The sequence below is a fragment of the Dermacentor silvarum genome, chromosome 3 (genome assembly GCF_013339745.2).
Source record: "Dermacentor silvarum isolate Dsil-2018 chromosome 3, BIME_Dsil_1.4, whole genome shotgun sequence".
Taxonomy (NCBI): Eukaryota; Metazoa; Arthropoda; class Arachnida; order Ixodida; family Ixodidae; genus Dermacentor; species Dermacentor silvarum.
In genome coordinates this window covers 165,663,820-165,683,299 of record NC_051156.1, presented here as the reverse complement: position 1 = coordinate 165,683,299, position 19,480 = coordinate 165,663,820, and the positions used below count along the sequence as shown (strand labels likewise).

General features: G+C 45.8%; 2 protein-coding genes and 2 long non-coding RNA genes across 5 annotated transcripts in view; 1 reads left to right on the top strand and 3 right to left on the bottom strand.

The window, feature by feature from the left end:
- Positions 1–19,480, bottom strand: part of LOC119445993 (solute carrier family 13 member 5-like) — a 383,695-nt gene that overhangs the window by 252,663 nt on the left and 111,552 nt on the right. The gene's annotated exons all lie outside the window — the stretch shown is intronic.
- LOC119445995 (solute carrier family 13 member 5) overlaps positions 1–19,480 on the bottom strand; it is a 345,149-nt gene that overhangs the window by 322,128 nt on the left and 3,541 nt on the right. The window lies entirely within an intron of this gene.
- Positions 2,167–11,767, bottom strand: LOC119444993 (uncharacterized). The gene is made up of 4 exons (XR_007466093.1): positions 11,481–11,767; positions 10,022–10,150; positions 2,979–3,098; positions 2,167–2,253 (listed from the first exon to the last, which is right to left on the bottom strand). It is a non-coding gene; the product is annotated as an uncharacterized LOC119444993 (long non-coding RNA).
- LOC125944061 (uncharacterized) lies at positions 4,132–7,270 on the top strand. Its single transcript, XR_007466092.1, has 3 exons — positions 4,132–4,576; positions 5,363–5,418; positions 5,958–7,270. It is a non-coding gene; the product is annotated as an uncharacterized LOC125944061 (long non-coding RNA).

Here is a 19,480-nt window from a genome sequence, read left to right as displayed (position 1 = left end):
CGACCTTTTTACACTTCACCCCTGTCGGAATATGGCTGGGGCAGTCGCGATCGAACCTAAGACCACGAACAACACCATAGTCTATGAGATACCACGTCGGGTACAAGAGTGCTGATTTGCTGGGCAGCCGCTTGAGTATCGTCTTGAAGCTGCGGTGATTCATAGCTGTATTGCCTCTGCGCGCCCTGCGTCAGTTCTATACAGGAAAAAAATTTGCTCCGTGTTTATTTTTCAGAAATATAAGACACATACAGTATTGTAGATTCCGTTAACTTTCACCCACTTAGTTCTCAACTGTTGCCAAGTATAGCCTTTTCTTTATTAAAGAGACCCCAAGCAGCGCCCGCCTTCTGACGTTACATTGAACCTCACCCCGCTCCAGGTAAGCGAGCTGCCACGAGCGAAGAGTGGTAAAGTTTTTGTTACCATTCAGTAACCGACGCGACTGCGTCGGTTACTGAATGGGTAGGGGATCCGGTTCTACCGCTTCTCTACCTCCTCTCTCAACTGTTGCTCGCAGTATTAAAGACAGGCGCTGCAGCTTCTGCAATGCTTTTGCGGGGAGAGGGCATTGTGGCCATGCTCCCCCAAACGAGGAATGCCTTCTGACAGTGCCTAACTCTTCTCCCACACTCCTACCAGGCGTTCTCAACCACCTTTAGATGCAGCGTGCAAGACAGCAACAGCAGCAGCAGTGACAAAGTCCAAGGCAGAGTTAAGGAACGCTTCGCTGTAGGACATGCATCCTACGCACTGACCCTCTGTAGGAATCGGTGCAAGTGAAGCTGTTGCGTCCATTGCGCCGCGGTGGCTGACCGAGCCCTGGTGCATCATGCGACCCCCGGAACGCGAGATAGCCCCCACTCTGCAGTTGCGGGCGGATGACGTCATCGCTGGCGATAACCTATACGCGTGCGTTGCTACATCTCATCCCATCTTTTTTCTCTCGATGCCGCCTAATCATTACCCACGCCCTCCTCTTCGCACAGCAAACATCAGCACTACGAGCAAGCAGGGCATAGGAACCAGTCGGACGCCAGGTTTAGAGCTTTGCATTTAAAGAAACTTCCGTAGTAACCCCAGCAACGTAGAAAATACCCTCTTTAATTGCCTATTCCAACCACCCACAGCAGTATTAAAAAGCACCGGACTCTACAAAGATTTCATTTAAAAGGAGCTCAGCTAACTTTTTAACAGTATACGCTGTCAGCTCAGACGAACACTCGTTAGCAACTTATACGGTATAAAGGAAGGCTGTAAGTTATTAGAAGGTTACACATCTAATATTCGTTCAGAGCTTCACTAGTTATCACATTCATTTCTAAAAAAAAAAAAGTTGCAGGCCTGCACGGCACACGCAGCATAGTCACAGCGTAAGCTGGTGGAGCTGCTCAAGAGTAGCTCCAATTTGGGCACCACGCACAACAGGGTCTTCGCGGCAGTCTGTTCGCCTCGTTTTGACGAGAACGATCTGAACTGTCGGCCCAGCGTCGACGGCAAGCCGCGGCTTGTAATGCTCTCTACCCAACAATCTGCTGAGCCCGTTCAAGCCTTATAATTGCAACTTACATGTCGGGTGCGCCGCGTTTACAGGCACCTTAACTAGATGGCGCCACCATACTGGCGGAGGCTCGGCAGCTCGGGATCGCGTTGATTGCGCGCCTCGTCTGAATCGCAGATCGACGTCTGCGCCTGCGGACACTGCGTTTGCAGGCATCTTACCTAGATGGCGCCACCATACTAGCGGAGGCTCGAGTCGTCTGTCCTTGCCTCGCCGACGTTCGCTGCAGCTTATACCTTATACCTTAAACGCCTTATAGGGTATTTCCCGCGGCCCGATAGCAAGCGCTTGCGTGGCTCAGTGTTAGAGTATCCTGCTCCCACGCAGCGGGTTCAGGTTCGATCCCGGAGGGAATCGGGTACTTCTTTCGCGTTTCCGGCGGTAGCGGTTACGCGCCGGACGCCTGCCGGCGGCGGCATCATCGCGACCCGAAACGGCTATCGGAATGAGCCTATAACAGCTTACGCTGTAAAAGTGATAGTGTACCAGCAGTGGGAACTTCAATTCTGCACTTTGCAAATTTTCAGATTGTCTACAAACACAACAAAGGCACAAGGAGTCGATAGCATTGCGCTAGATTTGGCTGTAGTAGCAGTGACACCAGTACTTGCCTGATAGGACCCAGGTCCCGGTATCTCCTCGAAATCTCCTTACGAATGTTTTTTTCCGATGCACCTGAGGAGGCTCCTTTCCTGCAGCACATTCCCAAAGCGTAAATGCATATTGCGGTATAATACTATGCGATGTTAAAAATATTCGTCAAACTGCGAAGAAATAACCATATGTTCTGTATCGTGTTATTGCAATCGTTGGCAATTTTCTTGCCAAGCAGTCCAATAATTATCCTATGCCACTCACAAAGAAAGCGGAATATTAAGTTGCAGTGAAACAAAGCAAGTTTGTTCGACAACGTAGCTTCAGCAGCTAGTTTTAAGACAAACGTGTGTGGTGCTCCATTGTATATGTAATCAATTCATCATAGTTTCGTCTTTCCGTTCCCCCAAATATAACTCATATACTTATAACGTTTTAGTACTTTTCAACACAGAATGCTACTTCTAATGCAACTCTATTGTTATATGGCTAATATAGCGGAAAGCTCGTAAATTGTGTGCATTCTAGTTTCATGTAAGTCATCATGAGCTCGTATTCTTTGAAAATTGAAAAGCACTGCAGGTGCAAGACTATCTGTTTTCAGGCGAGGGCTGTCTTGCATTACATCGATGCAAGACGTAACTAGTTACGTGTCGCAGTTTCAAAATTCATAAGGTAGCAACTAGTGCATATTTAAAAGTTGCACGACAAATATAAACACTTACTTATTTCGCGTGCTTCTTTAAATTACACATAATTTTCGACTACACATAATGTCCTAAGAAAGGGACACAATAGCTGTAGGTGACACTTCAATCCTTACATTGCTTTCCTTGCGAAAAATTGGAGGTAAATCCACCCGATGATAACGCAAATCAGCATGGTTGGCACGTTGCAAATCATCCACGTTGCAAAGCTCAGCTCTGTAGACTCCGGAAAGTTGCTGATTGAAAATAAATAAGAACAAATCTTAGGCTTTCTGAAGTTTATATACTGGCATTGCGAGCAGGGTGCTTCATTTCAAGGAACCACCTACAAAAACAGCCGCTTATACACGTTCACTCGCCTCCAGCTTGGATATTTCTGAAGGTGTGGGAATAGCGATTTTCGCGGCTGAATCAAATACAAATAGAATAGTGCTGGAAAATAGTACAACTTATCGAATATCGAGAATCTTTTGAATAGCTTTACAATAATAAACAGCGGTTGAACCAATACCGCAAACCAATATTCGCATCCTTGTGCGTTTTCACCAAGTTAGCGAGTTTCGGTCATTACATACGAGGTTATGAAGCATTGTTTGAAGCAAATGGGTTTGGACGTGTCTACTAAGTGAAGGAAACACTACAGGATGCTGGTAGAAGTAATAGTCTCAGCAAAATGACAATGACTCAGCGAAAGAAGATTAACACTCCAAAACCATTTGAATTGGTTCGGACATGGGCACTAAGTGAAGGAAACACTAAAGGATGCTGGTAGAAGTCATATAGTCATGAGCATCACTCAGCAAAATGACAATGACCCAGCGAAAAAAGATTAGCTCTTTAAAACCACTGGAATGTGTTCGGATGTCGGTACAAGTGAAGGAAACACTAAAGGATGATGGTAGAAATCATAGTCATGAGCATGACTCAGAAAAAAAACGTCAATGACTCAGCGAAAAAATCATTAACACTGAAAAACACTGAAATGGGTTCAGACGTGGGTACTAAGGGAAGAAAATACTATAGGAGGTTGGTAGAAGTCATAGTCACGAGTAAGACTAACCCCCGTATTCTTAAACACGCCTTCACTCAACGCTTCTCCTCGACTCAGCCAAGTCGATGCGACAAGCGTTCCTTCACTCGAGGCGCCGTTGCGTTTCATGAACACTACTTCACTTTTCCTCCGCCAAGGAACGCCTTGAAAATGCGCCCTTGACTCGAGTGAAGTGCACGACCGAGAAAAGCGTCTGATATCGAGGCTATTCTTAAATGCGCTTAGCAAAAGCCCAATCATTTAAGACAGATATGTGTTTCCGTTAATTTGGCTTCGTTATCAAACGACAACACGGCGCAATGCACAAATTTAGCTCGGCAGCGCTGCCACTGTTAGCGTTCGACTGATAGATCAAGCAGGAGCTGTGTTTGAGGTCTGGCAACGATCGCACCCCAGCAGCTGAGCATGGCGCATGGCTGAGAAATAAGAAAATTTGCGCCCGCATTTGTCTGCTGCTCATTGTTTCCTTGTGCTTAATTTGCGGTTCACGTTGCAGTTGTTAATCGTGGTTATTATGGATGATTTTGTCCGTGTGTGTACTGTGATCGAGCCGGATTGACTTCGAAGGAGGCAACGCATGGAACGGTTGATGGGCAGCTTTGTTTAACTTCAAGACCATGTGCTGCTGAAAGCTTTCTGAAAGCAACAGGACAAAAAATAAGGGTGAGTGAGCAGTTTCTGTATGGAAGCACATTACGCTGTTGCGGTTGTCGTGAAGTTGCCGCCGCGCTATCAATAAAACGTGGCCGATGTATCCAAGCATGACTGGCTCCAGTTGCTCATGCTGCCGGCATTAGCACCCGAAGCAGACTATTCGAGGCAGCATAAGATTGCGCGAGACGTTCCCTTTTTTTTGCATTGGAGCTTGTGGGAGATTCGGCGTGACAATCTGTTATCGGTTCAGTTGTTTAAACATAAATGCACAAGGCACCGCTCCACGACTGTGTCCGATGATCATTCCACTATCGCGTAGGAAATATTTCAGTAGAGAAGAAGCAGTTGTAGTATACATGTGGCAGAATGCATATCGTTGTGTGCGTAGCTCCGGCAGTTTTAAGGAAACAAACGTTTTTCAGTCCTGTACTTTATTTTAGAAGCCGTGGTGGTTAGTCGGTTTGTTCAAGTTGCAGAACATATCGTCAGTGAACCAGCACTGGTGCCTGCATTTCCAGTGCTGCTTCACTTCACATATAAGCTCTGCAATCTTTTATTCTTCCGAAAATTCACTTCTCAGTAGTTCATTACCAGCATTAGTGTTTCTTCGTCTTACCTTTTTCAATGTGCTATGTCGTAGCATCTCCTGCAGGTTGCATAAACTGTGCTTTCAAGTTCACGCAACGCCCGCATTTTTTTTAGTTGTGCTATATCTTTTCGTTTCAGTTGCTTACCTGCACTGAACTTGGCGTGCGAACGCCCTATGTACATATCATTTTTGGTATTCTGCTGCAGGATGTGGGCCTTGGAAAGACCAGCTGATGGAAAAAAATCAACGTCTGTGTTGCACGGTAAGACAATGCAACTGACGTGAAAGCATCGATAGATACGGTGTCTGCCTATGGAAATGCACCATCTCGCTTCCCTGAAAGAACTTACGTGCTGCGGAAGTACTTGACTGATCAGCCCGGTAGTTAGTCTGTGCTTATTTTTCATACTTATCATTAATAATATTGATATTATGTCTGGCCACATTGACAAAATGGTGAAATGCACGCCGTGTTATTTAAAACAGCAAACATGAAACAGCTATGCAGTAATGAAATCAAACTCATATTTCATTCCTCTTCAACAGTCATATATTATTGTTTTGAAGAGCATAGTCATGATTATGATGTGCGAAGTCATGAGTTGCCCATAAAGTGTTACGGCTGAGACGTGAGCTTTCTTACTGCCCACAATTTGTAATGCAGCACTTTAGTATTTAGTGGAATGTTGAAGCTACTTTTGCATGAGCAAGTGTGCATCCAGAAATATACCATAATTTTAATGGTTGTTCTCAGCTTTGCGGAACTCATGGTAGTAATGCACTCTATACTGTATTTTTCAGCAACGCCATTGTGACAGTCTGCATCACCATTTGGCCTGTTGTGGGATCCCACAAGACACGCTCTGTTCCTCGGTCAATTACTGAACTTCTGCAAGCCCCATGGAAGCCAACTGTGATCCGCATCGAATGGAACAAATTCATTGTTCCGGCCTTCATAATTAATGTTTAAGCTGAAGTTAGAAACGGAGCTGACACAGCGTATATTCTGTAAGAATTTACCACTGCATACCGTCGGGTGGCCACATCCGACGGTATGCTACTGTCTACAACACTGCTAGTCTACTGTCTAGAACACGGATGGCGTTTTATTCTAGAATAGCTTTGTCAGTAGTGCTACTGCTTGTGTTTGTAGGATCCGAGTCCACGCTCTTTTTCCAATCCCATCAGAACACAAAAAGACGAAGATAATTTTAATTTATTGTTTCGGAGATTAACACTTGGACTGACAAGAAATTATTCAGTGATACAGACTGCTTTAATAAATATGGCTTAAGAAAAGAAACCTGGAAGAAAAATACAGACTTAAGCTGCAAAGTGCCTATGAAGGCAGATTTATGAAAAATGCCTTTAGTGGTGATGTTTGAGCTGTTAGGATGTCAGAAAGGAGATAGATGTTTTAGCCAAAATAGTGCGACAACGACTACAGTGCAGCAGTACACATTAACTGGAGCTCCACTCTTCTCCGCTTGTACACCAACGCAAGCGCAACACCCTTGAAAAGGCAGTTGCTCTGCATGGTTGCGTTGGCAGCCTGGTTCCTGCATAAGAGAAAGGGTTGGTTCTAAACATACAATGATGTTAACGCACATAAAAACTAGCTTAGGTACAGTATTCGTTTTCATCAGTTTACTTTTCGCAGTAAATGCGTTCATTACATATTTTCATTGTGTTCAGGAAGCCGATTTTTTTTTTTACATTGATAAGCTCGGACTGTTTCCATTCATATTTGCAAAGATACAGTTTTAGGCTGGTTTGGCGTTTGCACATCCAGACCGACATACACCAATCTAACACTTACATAATGCACTCACTAATAGCTGGAATGTGCACAACAAATATATGTGACATATATCTGCTACCACTTGCTAGCGTTTTCTGTATTAGGAGCTGGGTCAACTGCTACAGCTTTTTTTATTACAATAAAGATAATGTGATGTACAAAAACTATCCTCTCTTGTATTGTTATTCAATGTTTTGTATTGGAATAAAATATTACATTCCCTCTGTATACGTGCAGGTATAATTATGAAAACCATTTCATGGTTGCTCACTTCCTCGTTGGGCTTGGATGTTCATAAGCATAAGCTAATTAAACTAAATATCTTGAAGCAAGGCTCACGTAATTATTGCTAACGACTGTAAATAACAGCTACTGTCACACGTCCCACGCAAAAAACAGTATACTTTTTTTGCTTTCCCTATAGCAACTAAATGCATGAAATTATAAACAGAAAAGTGAACGCACCTGGTCGTTTTTAGAGAAGCTCGCCTTGCTGCAGGTACGCTACGCCGTCCTTGGAATAGCGTAGTAAGTGATGCACCCGAGTACAAACCGCTCAGGCGGAGCGAATTCCGGCGCTCGCGCAGCCAGACCAGCATCCAGCAATCGAGCACACAGGCAATACACCCACTAACGGCAGGAATCTTCGCAGTTGTTTTCTTTTCATAGGTTCGAAGTGCGCCGCAGTTATGTATCGTGCAGCGTTTCAAATGGTGCGGCTTTGTATGATCTCCCACGAGAAACACGGCACTGACGCTGATATAGTCGTTTCGGAGCACTCGCACGAAGAATACACGTATGCAGGTCATCAACTGGCTCATGCACGGAATAAGACGACAGGTCACTGCACTAGCTGGCAGTCTTCTTGACAGGACGGCCGGTCTGTCTCGGTGTCACAGTAGAATTACTCCGTTGCCGAAGCGCTCCAGAGGATTCCACCAGTCCGTAAAACGATGCCCTTGAAGATGCGCAGCATCGTTAACGAAAGAAAAGCTGCGGAGGCAACTGGCGTCCAACTGAAAAAGCCGACGAGGCGAACTACAGATCACGACGCAGCCATGTTTGCGCACTAACTTTACTCAAGGAGCGATTCAAGGTAGCTGCGGGGCTACCTTGAGATTCTCGAGTAAAACGCTCGAGCTTTCCTTCACTCAAGGCGCGTTTCGAGTGGAGGGCGATTTGTGAAATGAAAAGCCGCCCTCAAGGCGCGTTTCGAGTGGAGGGTCGAGTCGAAGTGCGTTTGTGAATACGGGGGTAATAAGGCTTTCACCCTAAGGTCGTCTCTTAGGTGTAGCTAAAGGGACTCCTGAGGACTCATGACATGAATGTCGTGACATGCGTGTCATGTAGGTCATGAAAGAGCCACCTATGTCTTGGTGCTCTCATGGTCGTGTCGTTAAGTTGGTAGGCTCCCCGCACACTGCTTCGCATAACATCGACTCCCACAGGGCGTGGGATCTGCCGGATTTTTTCATTCTAGCCTTTTTTATACAACTCCTTCATCTTTTTATTCCTCAAACCTTCTCTATCTACATTCAACCGCAACCTATGATAATGATGATGATGATGATTTATTGGCATCCCCTTTGAAACGGGGTGGCGACAAATAGTCACCTAACCTGCTTGATTTAATCAGGTATACTACACATGTTCTTTATCTCGCATTTTTGTATACCTTTTTCAAAAATTTAGCTTGTACCGCTGCCTATGATTTTCGCTGCCAGGTGGCGCACCATGAACTGTTACATGGTGCGCCACCTGGTGCAATTATTTGCAACTGCAATGCGATCACATTACAGTTGCATATTATCGCACCAGGTGGCGCACCACGTAACAGTGCACACTTCGAAGTGTGCACGTATCGACGCTACGCGGCGCGCATCTCGCATCGCGTGACAAATGGCATGATGCGATGCAAATGATGATGACAATAGTGACTTATTGACCCCTTTGAAACTGGGCGGTGACACACAGTTACCTAGTCTGCTTGATTTATTCAGGTATGCCATACATGTCTTTCATTCTAGGATGTTTTATGCATCTCCTTAACCTTCTTTTTCTTCGTCAAGACTTCTCTATCTACCTTCTACCGCTACCTGTGCAACTTCTACACAGCGTGCCAACTGGTGCAATCTTATGCAACTGCAATGCAAAGTGTGCACGCATCGACGCTCCATGGCGCGCATCTCACATCGCGTGTTTCCTGGCGCACTGGGACTCGTGTATAGGGCACTTTTCTGCTACTAAGCGAGAAAGCGCTGGCGTGGATCAGTGGTAGAGTAGCTGACTCCCGCGCAGCCAGCCCGGGTTCGATCCCGGCGGGTACTGGATATTCTTTTTAACAGCGGAGCAGTTTAAGCAGGGCGTAATGGGTCTGCTGAATCCAACAATGTGGGCCGATCCTGGCAGCAGCGCAGAAAGAGTCCATGCGCAATGGCACATACCCCTGTGAACTCGCGAAGCTGAGCCTGGTAAAGTCTATCTAAATATGGTCGGGACTACTTAAGATTAGTCAGTCATCGATAGCCAATCAATAGCTAATTGATCAATAATCAATAAATTCCGGAAATACTGGAGATGACTTGGTAGTGCTTAACCAAGTTCAAATACGAGGCCAATACCTTGCGATAGCCAATAAATAGTCAATAAATTGCTCATTGATAATCGATAAGTAATCAATAAATGCCGGGAAATGCTGGGGATGACTTGGTAGTGCTTAGCCTCGCCCAAAAGCCAGGACTATCCAGGTGCCCATCAGCTACGCTGTCTCTTTAGCATTGTGCCTCCAGTGCAAGCTACGCTAATGCAAGCTGCGACCAGCGGCGGCGCCAGTGGACAACATCACCAACTGAAACGGCTATTGGAATGAGCTCATTATAGCTTACGCTGTAAAAATATGCTTTAGTTAGGGAGTTTGACGCAACATCTGACAAAGCAGCAGGAAGTTTTGATAGCCGCTACGCGGAGGTAGTGCAAGCAAACGATGTAATGCCCACCAAATAGTGTCCACATTCCCTCTTGTTTGTACCCCGTGCAAGGAAGGGCTATTCCAGGCGTCACTCACTGATCCATGAGACCCTTGAGTATAAGGTTAGACCCCGTGCCAATGAGAGATCCAATTCCTCCAATATTCGCAGCGTATGCCACAGAAAGCAGCATCGTCTTCCGGAGTATCTTCTGCCGTGATGCCTCCCTAGAAAGGTGATAACAGTGCCGTTTAATGCCAGCTGGAATCTTTGCGCAAAAAAATGGAATCATGTAACAAAATCAAAGCCAAGAGTTTCATTCGAGCTCACCAGGACTATAAACATTTTTAAGGGGAAGGTGTGCCCGAGAATACTATTTTCATTACATTAGAACTAACCAGATGAAATTTGATTGTATAGAGGTTAACTGCCCATTTCTGAACATCTTCAAAGTTTATGAAGAGCATATTCAGTTATTTTTCTGTGCCTCTCCAAGTGGAAAAGGTATCGTCTCTTGTGGGAATTTGGAACTTTTTATCAATACTAAATGACTTATACAACTGTTCTACATTCTTCCACATAGAGCACAGATTCAAGGAGCTAAAAATCAGTTTGTTCTGCTTTAACATTAGCAAAATTTATTCTCAACTAAGGTTTTCGAGAACGATGGCGAGTGGTTTCCTGCAGTGTACATAGTCGAAATGACCGACCGACCGTCGGCTACTGAATATGGCGACAAAGAAGTCAAGCAGTCATCGGTTCTAACTTTGTCCTAATGCGCTGCTTTAATTGAATGCCACGGGTTCTTCAGTCACTGTGTACTAATTACGATTAGGATGGGTCTATGATCATTTCCCCGAACATCCAGACCTGGAGACCATTTAGGGTTTTCAGGACCGAGCCAGCATGTTAGATCTGGAGTATGAGGATTCCTTGGTAAGGTTAGGATTTCTGTAATTTCTGGAATATTGAGCAACGCGATGGAGGCATTTTGAAAGAAGTCGTATGCTTGTTTACCCCATGTAGAATCATGAGTATATCCCCAACAATTGTGCGGTAACATAGAAATCGCCACCAGTCAAAATTGGATACCACAATGCTCAGAACGGATGTAGTTCAGTAATACAGGGCTTACGCGATACGGGGTTAGCCTGCCGTAGAATAAAACCAAAATAACTTGCGTCCTTGTCGGATGAGTAAGAAAAGCCACCACGTCTTCCTGTTTGCTGTGCCATTTCTGAAGGTCAACAGGCGTTTGCGGGATCTGTTTAGACACATATACAATGGCTTTTCCCGCAGTACTATCATCCCCCACGTCCCTTTTATCAACAATTGATTCCCATTCATGGCTAGAACGCAAAGTAAGTGATAGAAGCGCAGCACTGTCAACCTGCCAGATACGTAAAGTGTTCGTGAAGTTCATTTATTTCGGACGCATGAAAGATTGGTTTTGACAAAGGCAAAAGTGTTGCTGGCCAAATTCAAATAATCGAAATGTACATATCTATATAATCGAAATGTTCAAAATTTTAGTCAGAAATGTAGGTCAAACCTTACTCTGGGTCATCAGCCTGCGAATATGCCTTGCCACCTGCCCTCTCGACATCCTTGCAAACTGGCACATGTTGCCTGGTGACAGATTCAAGATCGGACCCTGCAACGCACGAACAACCCGCAGTTGTAGGCTTTATTGACCTAAGTAAACAGTGTTCTAATGAAGTTTGTTAATGTGGAAACCATAAAATTTAATGCGGACAGACGGACAGTCTGTGTCCTTTCGCGCTATAAACCCATAACCCTATATTTACACAATCTTTTTTCACAAAAAGTAATTAAAACATTATTTATTGATACTGTGATCCCGGTATCGCGATTACAGCATGGTAGGAAAGAAGTCGCAGTTTGCGCCCGAAAGGCGAAGCATCAATGGCGATAGGAAATTAGTAGAGAGCTATACGGAGTAAGGATAGTAGTTTTATCGGCTGTATAAACTTGGACACATTCGCTTACTAAATTAATTAACAAGCATGGTGTAAGTGCGCACAAGCTAACATGAATATATCCTACTCGAAGACCGCAGACAAACGCTGTGAAAACGCTGGCGTGAGCAAGCGCAGCAGCAGCAACAAGGGAATGCTCGTGCGGTCTATTGCTTCAACGGAAACTGAGCGGCGAACGCACAGCGCATACAAATCTATGAGCCGTCTGCAGATCGCTTTCAAGATACGGTGCGGGCGACCGCCGCAGCCGTGCAAAGTACAAGTAGGCAGTTGCGGGAAGAGTAGACGCCGCCCCCCCCCCCTCCTTCCCGCGCTGCCTTCCTGCTTTCCTTCTTTCACATTCGAGACAGTGTCGCCAGTTCCCCTTGCGCCGTTGGTACTGCAGCAGAACGTCGCCTCCTCCCTCTCTCCTGCCTCCCATCCCCCCGAGGCCTTTCGCGCAACAGCCGCGTTTGCTCTCCGCCGTACGTTCGCTCTCCGTGAAAGCGCGCGTCCCTCGCGCGCTTTCACTCGCACATACAGCACACGGTGCGCGGCGACGATTTAATCGCGCTTGGACACAAAACAGGCCAAACGTAAACAAAAGAAATAAGGGTGAAGGTTGAAGATCTGCAGCCAGCATCAGGAACACAACATTTGATCAAGATTTCAAACAGTAAATAATAAAACATACAACAGAACAGTAAAGTGACGAAATGCAGTAACACACACTAGGTAATACATGAGTGACAGTCGCAACACTTCATTGTTAGTGAGGTTATTCCAACCTGTAATAGTTCGTCGAAGAAATGAGCATTTAAAGATTTATTGCGGACGCGAAAAGGAGGTAAAGTTAGCTGATGTGATTGTCGGGTCGCATACCGAGACTAATAGAGAATTAAATAGTTTAGTTCAGTTGTGTAGTGTCCTTTAATTACTTGGTACATGAATTTAAGTCATGCAGGACGTTTTCGCTCAGTTATTGTCGGCAGGTCAGCTTTGAATAAAAGATGTTTCAGTGATGTATATCACTAAATATTATGTATGTGTCGAGCAGGCCTCTTTTCAACCCTCTCTACATTGTTTATGTTAGTTTTAGGGAATTGTTCCCAAATTATAGCAGCATAATCTAAGGTGGGCAAAACAATACATTTGTAAACAAGGAGGCGGAAAAATGGAGGGGACAACCGCAATGCCCGTCTTATGAAAAACAACTTACGAAAAGCGTCACACGTTACGAAATTATTATGTTTATTACAGCTAAGATTATTAATGACTCAGAGCACTAGATACTTATATTCTGTTACTTCAGCAAGTGTCACACCATTAGCACGGTAATCAAACGGTAGGGCATTCTTTTTGTGAGTGATCTTCATCAACACAGTTTTTTTTTTCAAAATTAATGAATATTTACCACGATTCACACCATGCAAAAACTTTTTGCCACGCGCTATTCAGTAGTAGTTCACCAAGACATTTCTTACTTCTGTATGAATGACACAATCATCAGCGTAAAGTCTAATTTTCCCTGGAATGTTAGAAACAATATCATTAATATACAAGAAAAACAATACACGCCCAAGAACACAGTCCTGAGGGACGTCACAGAGAACTGTTAGCCTGTCAGAACAACGAATTGTTCTTGAGATACTTGATATGCATTTACTATTAGGAAGTTAAAATTCACATGCTTCATTTCGGAATAATTGTAACGCTCACTGTTGACGTAGAAAGAGTGATGGAGAACGTTCCATGCGAGAAGTTGTGGGAAAGAGTGCCCAGCCTGCAGTGTCAAATAACTGTTATCGCATAAAAACAAGAAAGCTTCGACTATTACAAGATAATTAGCGAAACGTCACCTGTGCTAGAAATGACGTGCACATGACCGCCCTCAGTATTTCGGACTTTGATGCGGCAATGGTCCGTCCATAGGAATTTCCAGTCATACTGCTTCTTTAGTTCAAAGGCTTGCGCAAATAGACGTTTGTTATGTTGTGTCATGATCAATAATAAATACCTTGCATTTAGGTATATAGTGTGATAGGGCTCGATAAGTTCGCTCAAACCTTGCTTAAGTAAGTTTTAAGTGTTTCGAATTCCCAGTCTTTAATAGCTAGGAGAAAGTCATCGCAGAGACTCCCGGTTTACAGCATATAGAGATCATACGAGACATGTCCCGTATGATGTACGGGAACACACGAGCGTATATGTGAGATCCACATGTGTTCACATGGAAATATTTTATATTATCAACAAATGGTTATGCTGATCTTTGAACGTTAAAGCTGAAGTTTCTAGGCTGCTGCTGAAAAGCTCGCAAAAAGACTTCACGCACTGTCTGTGCATTGCTAAATATGTTTGAAATTTGGCTTCAATAGTGAAAGGAAAGCTGATGGCCGATTACACAACTTGACACGTACCCTTCTCGGTTTTCTCAGGACCAAGCAAACTCATTGTACGTTCTTATCGTTTTATTTTTGCTTTACGCTGTGAATTGCAGCCGGAAGCCCTCACTCGTTTACTAAATAACTTGTACAATTTGCTTAAGGCTGAATGGGGGTGATCACGCGTTGCGTAACGCAAGCAAGATAATTGTTGGTGGTACACTACTTGCTTTCTACGTCGTTGGAATGACACTTAGTCGAGGTTTGCATCTGGTCTACGACAGCCATGACTATGGGCGCCATGATGGACGTCGAGGCAGTGTTTGGAATCCACATGGATAGTGACATGGTGACTAGCATAAAGCCAAGTAGCAGCCTGAAAAAAATAATGCAATATGCATAAAATATAGACCAAAGTAACTATATGGCGATAGCACGCTTTTACAGAATCCCTTGACAGGTAGGGGAGGCTACCTATAGAAGTAAAAATTGGTCACTAGTTTATACACGCGGTACGTAGAAGTACAGAAAAAGGTCGCAGCTGTTACCAGTTTGGTAGCCTTCAATAACGCAGTGATAACGTTTTCAGCAACATGGTCATCAACCGTGAATTATTTTTCGTGTCGTTCCTGCCACTTTTGTAATAATTGAGGTAAGGGGCTATTAAAGAAATATTGTGAAAGTGTGCTACATACGTCAGATATCTTTTTTTTTCACTGTTATAAAGTGCGCGCTTTTCATGTAATCAACTAACGGTAAGTGACGATGCTTTCCCATTCATCCTGCAAGCACAATCAACCTAATGATCCCATTTTGCCTCGATTGCACTTTAGTGACAATAAAGCACAATAGCCCCAAATTATAATGAATAAAAAATGAACATGATTTTAAAGGGTCTGTTGAACATGGCTTCTGAATTCATATTTTCCAAAATGTTGTTGTGTGCCGCCCATAATTATATGTTCGACAACTCTAACGTGACATTTCTTTCTGGATCATTAGTACCTGATATTACTTGTGCCAGTGGCGAGTAAACACCTGAGGGCTATCCGCGTGTGTAGATTGCTGGTTTCCACCGCTCCGGCCATGACTAGTGATGACAGCAATATCATTCCGAGGTCCTGCGTGGCGAGGCATGCACAGAGGGGAGAGAATCACGATCGCGTAACAACAAAATATGCTCCATTCTTATAACAATCAGAATTTACTCCAAACAGCATTATTTATCATCCTTATACAAATTAAACTAAGGACTCATTATGTGCTGCATATCTAACACACAAGCTAGGTATATGCTGCATCCAGAGGCTTTCAGATGCCGATGTCGATGAAGAAGTTTCCAAAGTAAAATTACAGAAACACAACCCTCTTCCATTGAGTAAGCCCACTTGCTAGCACTGATCACTGTTTAGGTTATGAAACTTCATTCATTTTTATGTGCTCTTACAAGGAATGAAGTAAGGAAGACAAAAAGCTTTTCTAATCTTTACAGAGAAGCGAAGAGGGAATAGTGGAAGGGGGAAAAATATTCGACATAACTGGACACAAAATCAACACACACACACGCACGCACATACTATAATCATTTACTGAGGCAAGGTGGCTTTGCGTCAGTGACACGGTGCCATGGTGACAGCCTTCGAGCGTCAGTGGGCGGAAATCTTGTTCTCTATTCCAATCGACCAGCAGAAGCACGTAGAGAGCATCTTTCCTGGGATAATATGTTCATCACCTTAGCCATTGAAACGGCAATCAGTGCGACATCGCCATAGACACCAGCAGGCTCATCATATCTATCTAGGCGTGCGGCTTCTTGTTGGTTGACTCCTTATCATTCATACTGCGCAGTCTGTTCAAAGATGGAAGCGTACAGGTTGACGCAAGAAACGAAACGCCATGCAGTCCTCGTCGCCCGGGCCACACACCACGGTGACTTGGAAATTACCACCTTTCTGAACATAGCGAAGTCTTTAGCTTACAAGGTGCGGACAGAATTTATGTGGTCTGGCGGTGACGTGGCGTTTTTGAATTCCAGATGACGTAGCATCTGTGACGAAAATGAAAAAGCACAGTCAGCGGTCAGATGTCGTCAAAACCCCTGATTTTCTCTGGCGGCTGCAATTCATCGCGAGTGACGACCCAGGGAAGTCAAAGCGGGCCATTGTAAAGGAGTTCCAAGTCGCAGAGTCGACTGTGAGGCTCGCTATGCACGAGCACTTCAGGTGCCATTCCTATGTCATGAGGAGGGCGCAATTCATGTCCGATAAAACTCGGGAGTATCGTCTGCTCTCGTCCAAGAGCTTGCTAAGCTGAAGAGACCCGAGGAGCCTGGAATGCTCTGTTTTTAGGACGAAGCTTCTTAGGGTGTGGGTCTGTGCCTCCTCTGTAGTATGTAGTAGTAGTAGTAGTAGTAGTCGTCGTCGTAGTAGTAGGTAGCCACGTCTACTTTAAAAAAAATTCCGAAAGTTGTGTCTGTAGCGCGGAATCGAACTAGGGACCCCTCGCTTCCGAACGCGCGGCGCTAGCCACTACGTTTTTTTTTTTTTCGTTTTTTTTTTTCTTTATTGAAGCGCACATGGACACACGCACCACGATGACAATAAATACCCAACATTAACGAAAGACTGCGCGTTTCTAACGCGTTTGTGCTAGCGCGTTATTACGGCCCGTGTAAGAAGCTGGTGTAAGACGCTGTGGCCTCTCCGCCTTACCCCCGTATTCATAAACGCTCCTAGACTTGAACTTGAATTGCCACCGCCTCGGGCAGCGCGTTCGAAACGCGTTGAAGGCGGTGGCAAGTCAAGTTCAAGTCGAGGAGCGTTTATGAATACGGGGGTTATAGTCTCTCAGCAGTCATGTGATGGCGTCGGCAAACGCGGTGCACGTTCCGGCATGTGTAAACGGCTGCGTAAGACGCTGTGGCCTCTCCCCCTTACAAGAGAGTACTGCACGTTTCTAACGCGTTTGTGCTAGCGTCCCCTTAAGCGGGAGATGGTGCAATTATAATGAATGGCGCTGTTATAAAATAGGAATGACGTCACATATGGCGCGTCTCATTAGTGGAAGTGAATCGTTCGATTTAGTGCGGCGAGACTGGGCGAATTACACGGAAGATTCACGGTTTACCGATGATTCCCTCCGGAGCTTCGCCCACTCATCATCATTCACCCCGTGGATATGCGGTGATTTTTTTTTTTTGGATGAAAAGAACTTTGACCATGACCAAAACGTTTCCCGCAATAACGACGGGTGGCTTTGCGCAAGCGCTTATGAGGTGCCTACATTGATGCACACAAGATTTCCGTCGTCTGTGATGGGGTCAGCCGTCGTCAGCAACAAGGGTGATGTAATTTCGCCATACTATTTATTGCGATAGCAACTATATGCACACTCAAAGCGGATTTCTGCCATCGGTGTCGCCTTCGCTGTCACCGTTGCCGTCGCCGTGAGGTTCCGTATCACGTCAACGGCGATTACATCGTCGCCGCGCGCCGTATGCTGTATGTGCGAGTGAAAGCGCGCGAGGGACGCGCACTTTCACGGGGAGCGAACGCACGGCGTAGAGCAAACGCGCGTTCTGCGCCGTGCTTCCTGAAGGGCTGCAGAATTAAGTGTCTCTTTCCTATTTTACAATCAAAATATAAACAGAGCAAACGCGACTTATTCCGTCGCGCGAAAGGCCGTGGGGGGACGGGAGGGACGGAGGAGAGGCGACGTTTAGCTGTGGCACCAAATGCGTAATTATATAAAAACGTTGCGAGGCAAGAAGGTGGTAAAGACTTCCGACGCTGCTAGTTGAGTGTTCCGTTCTGATTTCGTCGAAAACCTCTAAGCCGCCGCCAGAGGCACCGGCAACAGTCACTAACACCGCGCGCGTTCGGTGCGAACGCGGGCAAAACGCCGACGGCGTCGGCAACAGTTCTGCGCGTTGCTGGAGCTGCTAGAGAGAGAGAAATAAGTTTAATGATGCGAAATGCAGAGAGGTCGGCCTGAGGTAAATTCCTCTAGCCAGCTACTCTGCGTTGGGGGAAGGGGAAGAGGGAAAGAAAGAGGGAAGAGGCGCATGATGGGTGACGATGATGAGAGAAGGAGGCTGCTACATGTCCAAGGTTACACAGCTGATAAAACTACTATTCTTACTCCGTATAGCTCTCTACTAATTTGCTATCGCAAATGATGCTTCGCCTTTCGGGTGAAATTGCGACGATTTTTGCAGAAGGACTCCGCGTTAATGCTGCCACGTACGTGCTTGTCACCGTTGTAAAGCCCTGCATAGAGACTGTTTCGAAAGGAAGCAAGATTCGGCTCCCGCCCATACCACCTGCGTCACCCAGGAGTGGCTGGCTGACAATTTCTACGTCCACGTCACTCCCAATTTGTGACCTCCTAGCGAGCGAACGAGCGACATAACTTTTATTGCGATAGCAATTATATGGACACTCAAAAGCAGATTTCTGCCGTCGCCGTCGCCGTCGCCGTGAGGTTCCGTATGACGTCAATGGAGATGAAATCGTCGCCGCGCGCCGACGAACGCTGTATACGTGCGAGTGAAAGAGTGCGAGGGACGCGCGCTTTCACGGGGAGTGAACGCACGGCGGAGAACAAACGTGCGTTCTGCGCTGTGCTCCCTTAAGGGCTGCAGAAGTAGGCGTCTCTTTCCTCCTCTACAATCACCATATATGTAGAGTAAACGTACCTTCTTCCGACGCGCGAAATGTTGTGGGGGAGGGGGGGAGGGGCAGGGAAGGGAGGCGACGTTTAGCTGCGGCACCAAGTGCCTATTTATATCGGAGGCTCCGGCAACAGTCACCGCTGAGCCGTGCTCCCTCGATAAGTGGTTCTTGAGGGAAAGGGAAAGGTTGGCGCTATCTTCTGCAGCCCTTGAGGGAGCACGGCTCAGCGCCAACGGGGAGGGGTAAGTGGGAGCGAAAGAAGGGATAGAGTGGAGTCGCCATGGCTGGGCGAAGCAAAACCGGCAGGCATAGGCGGCACGTATCAGGCCGAGATGGAAGGCCTTGGTGTGCTGCAGAGTCTGCAGGGGTGTTGTGCCAGGCCGGTCAGGCCCGGGGTGGGGTGGGAGGCCGTGAGGCCTTCCCGCTTGTAGAAATGTCCTTAGAGGCGTGCGGAGAGCCCTGACGAGTCAAGGAACTCCACGACGCCTCGAAGTGCAGAAAGGTGGTGTCGGCCGGGGAAG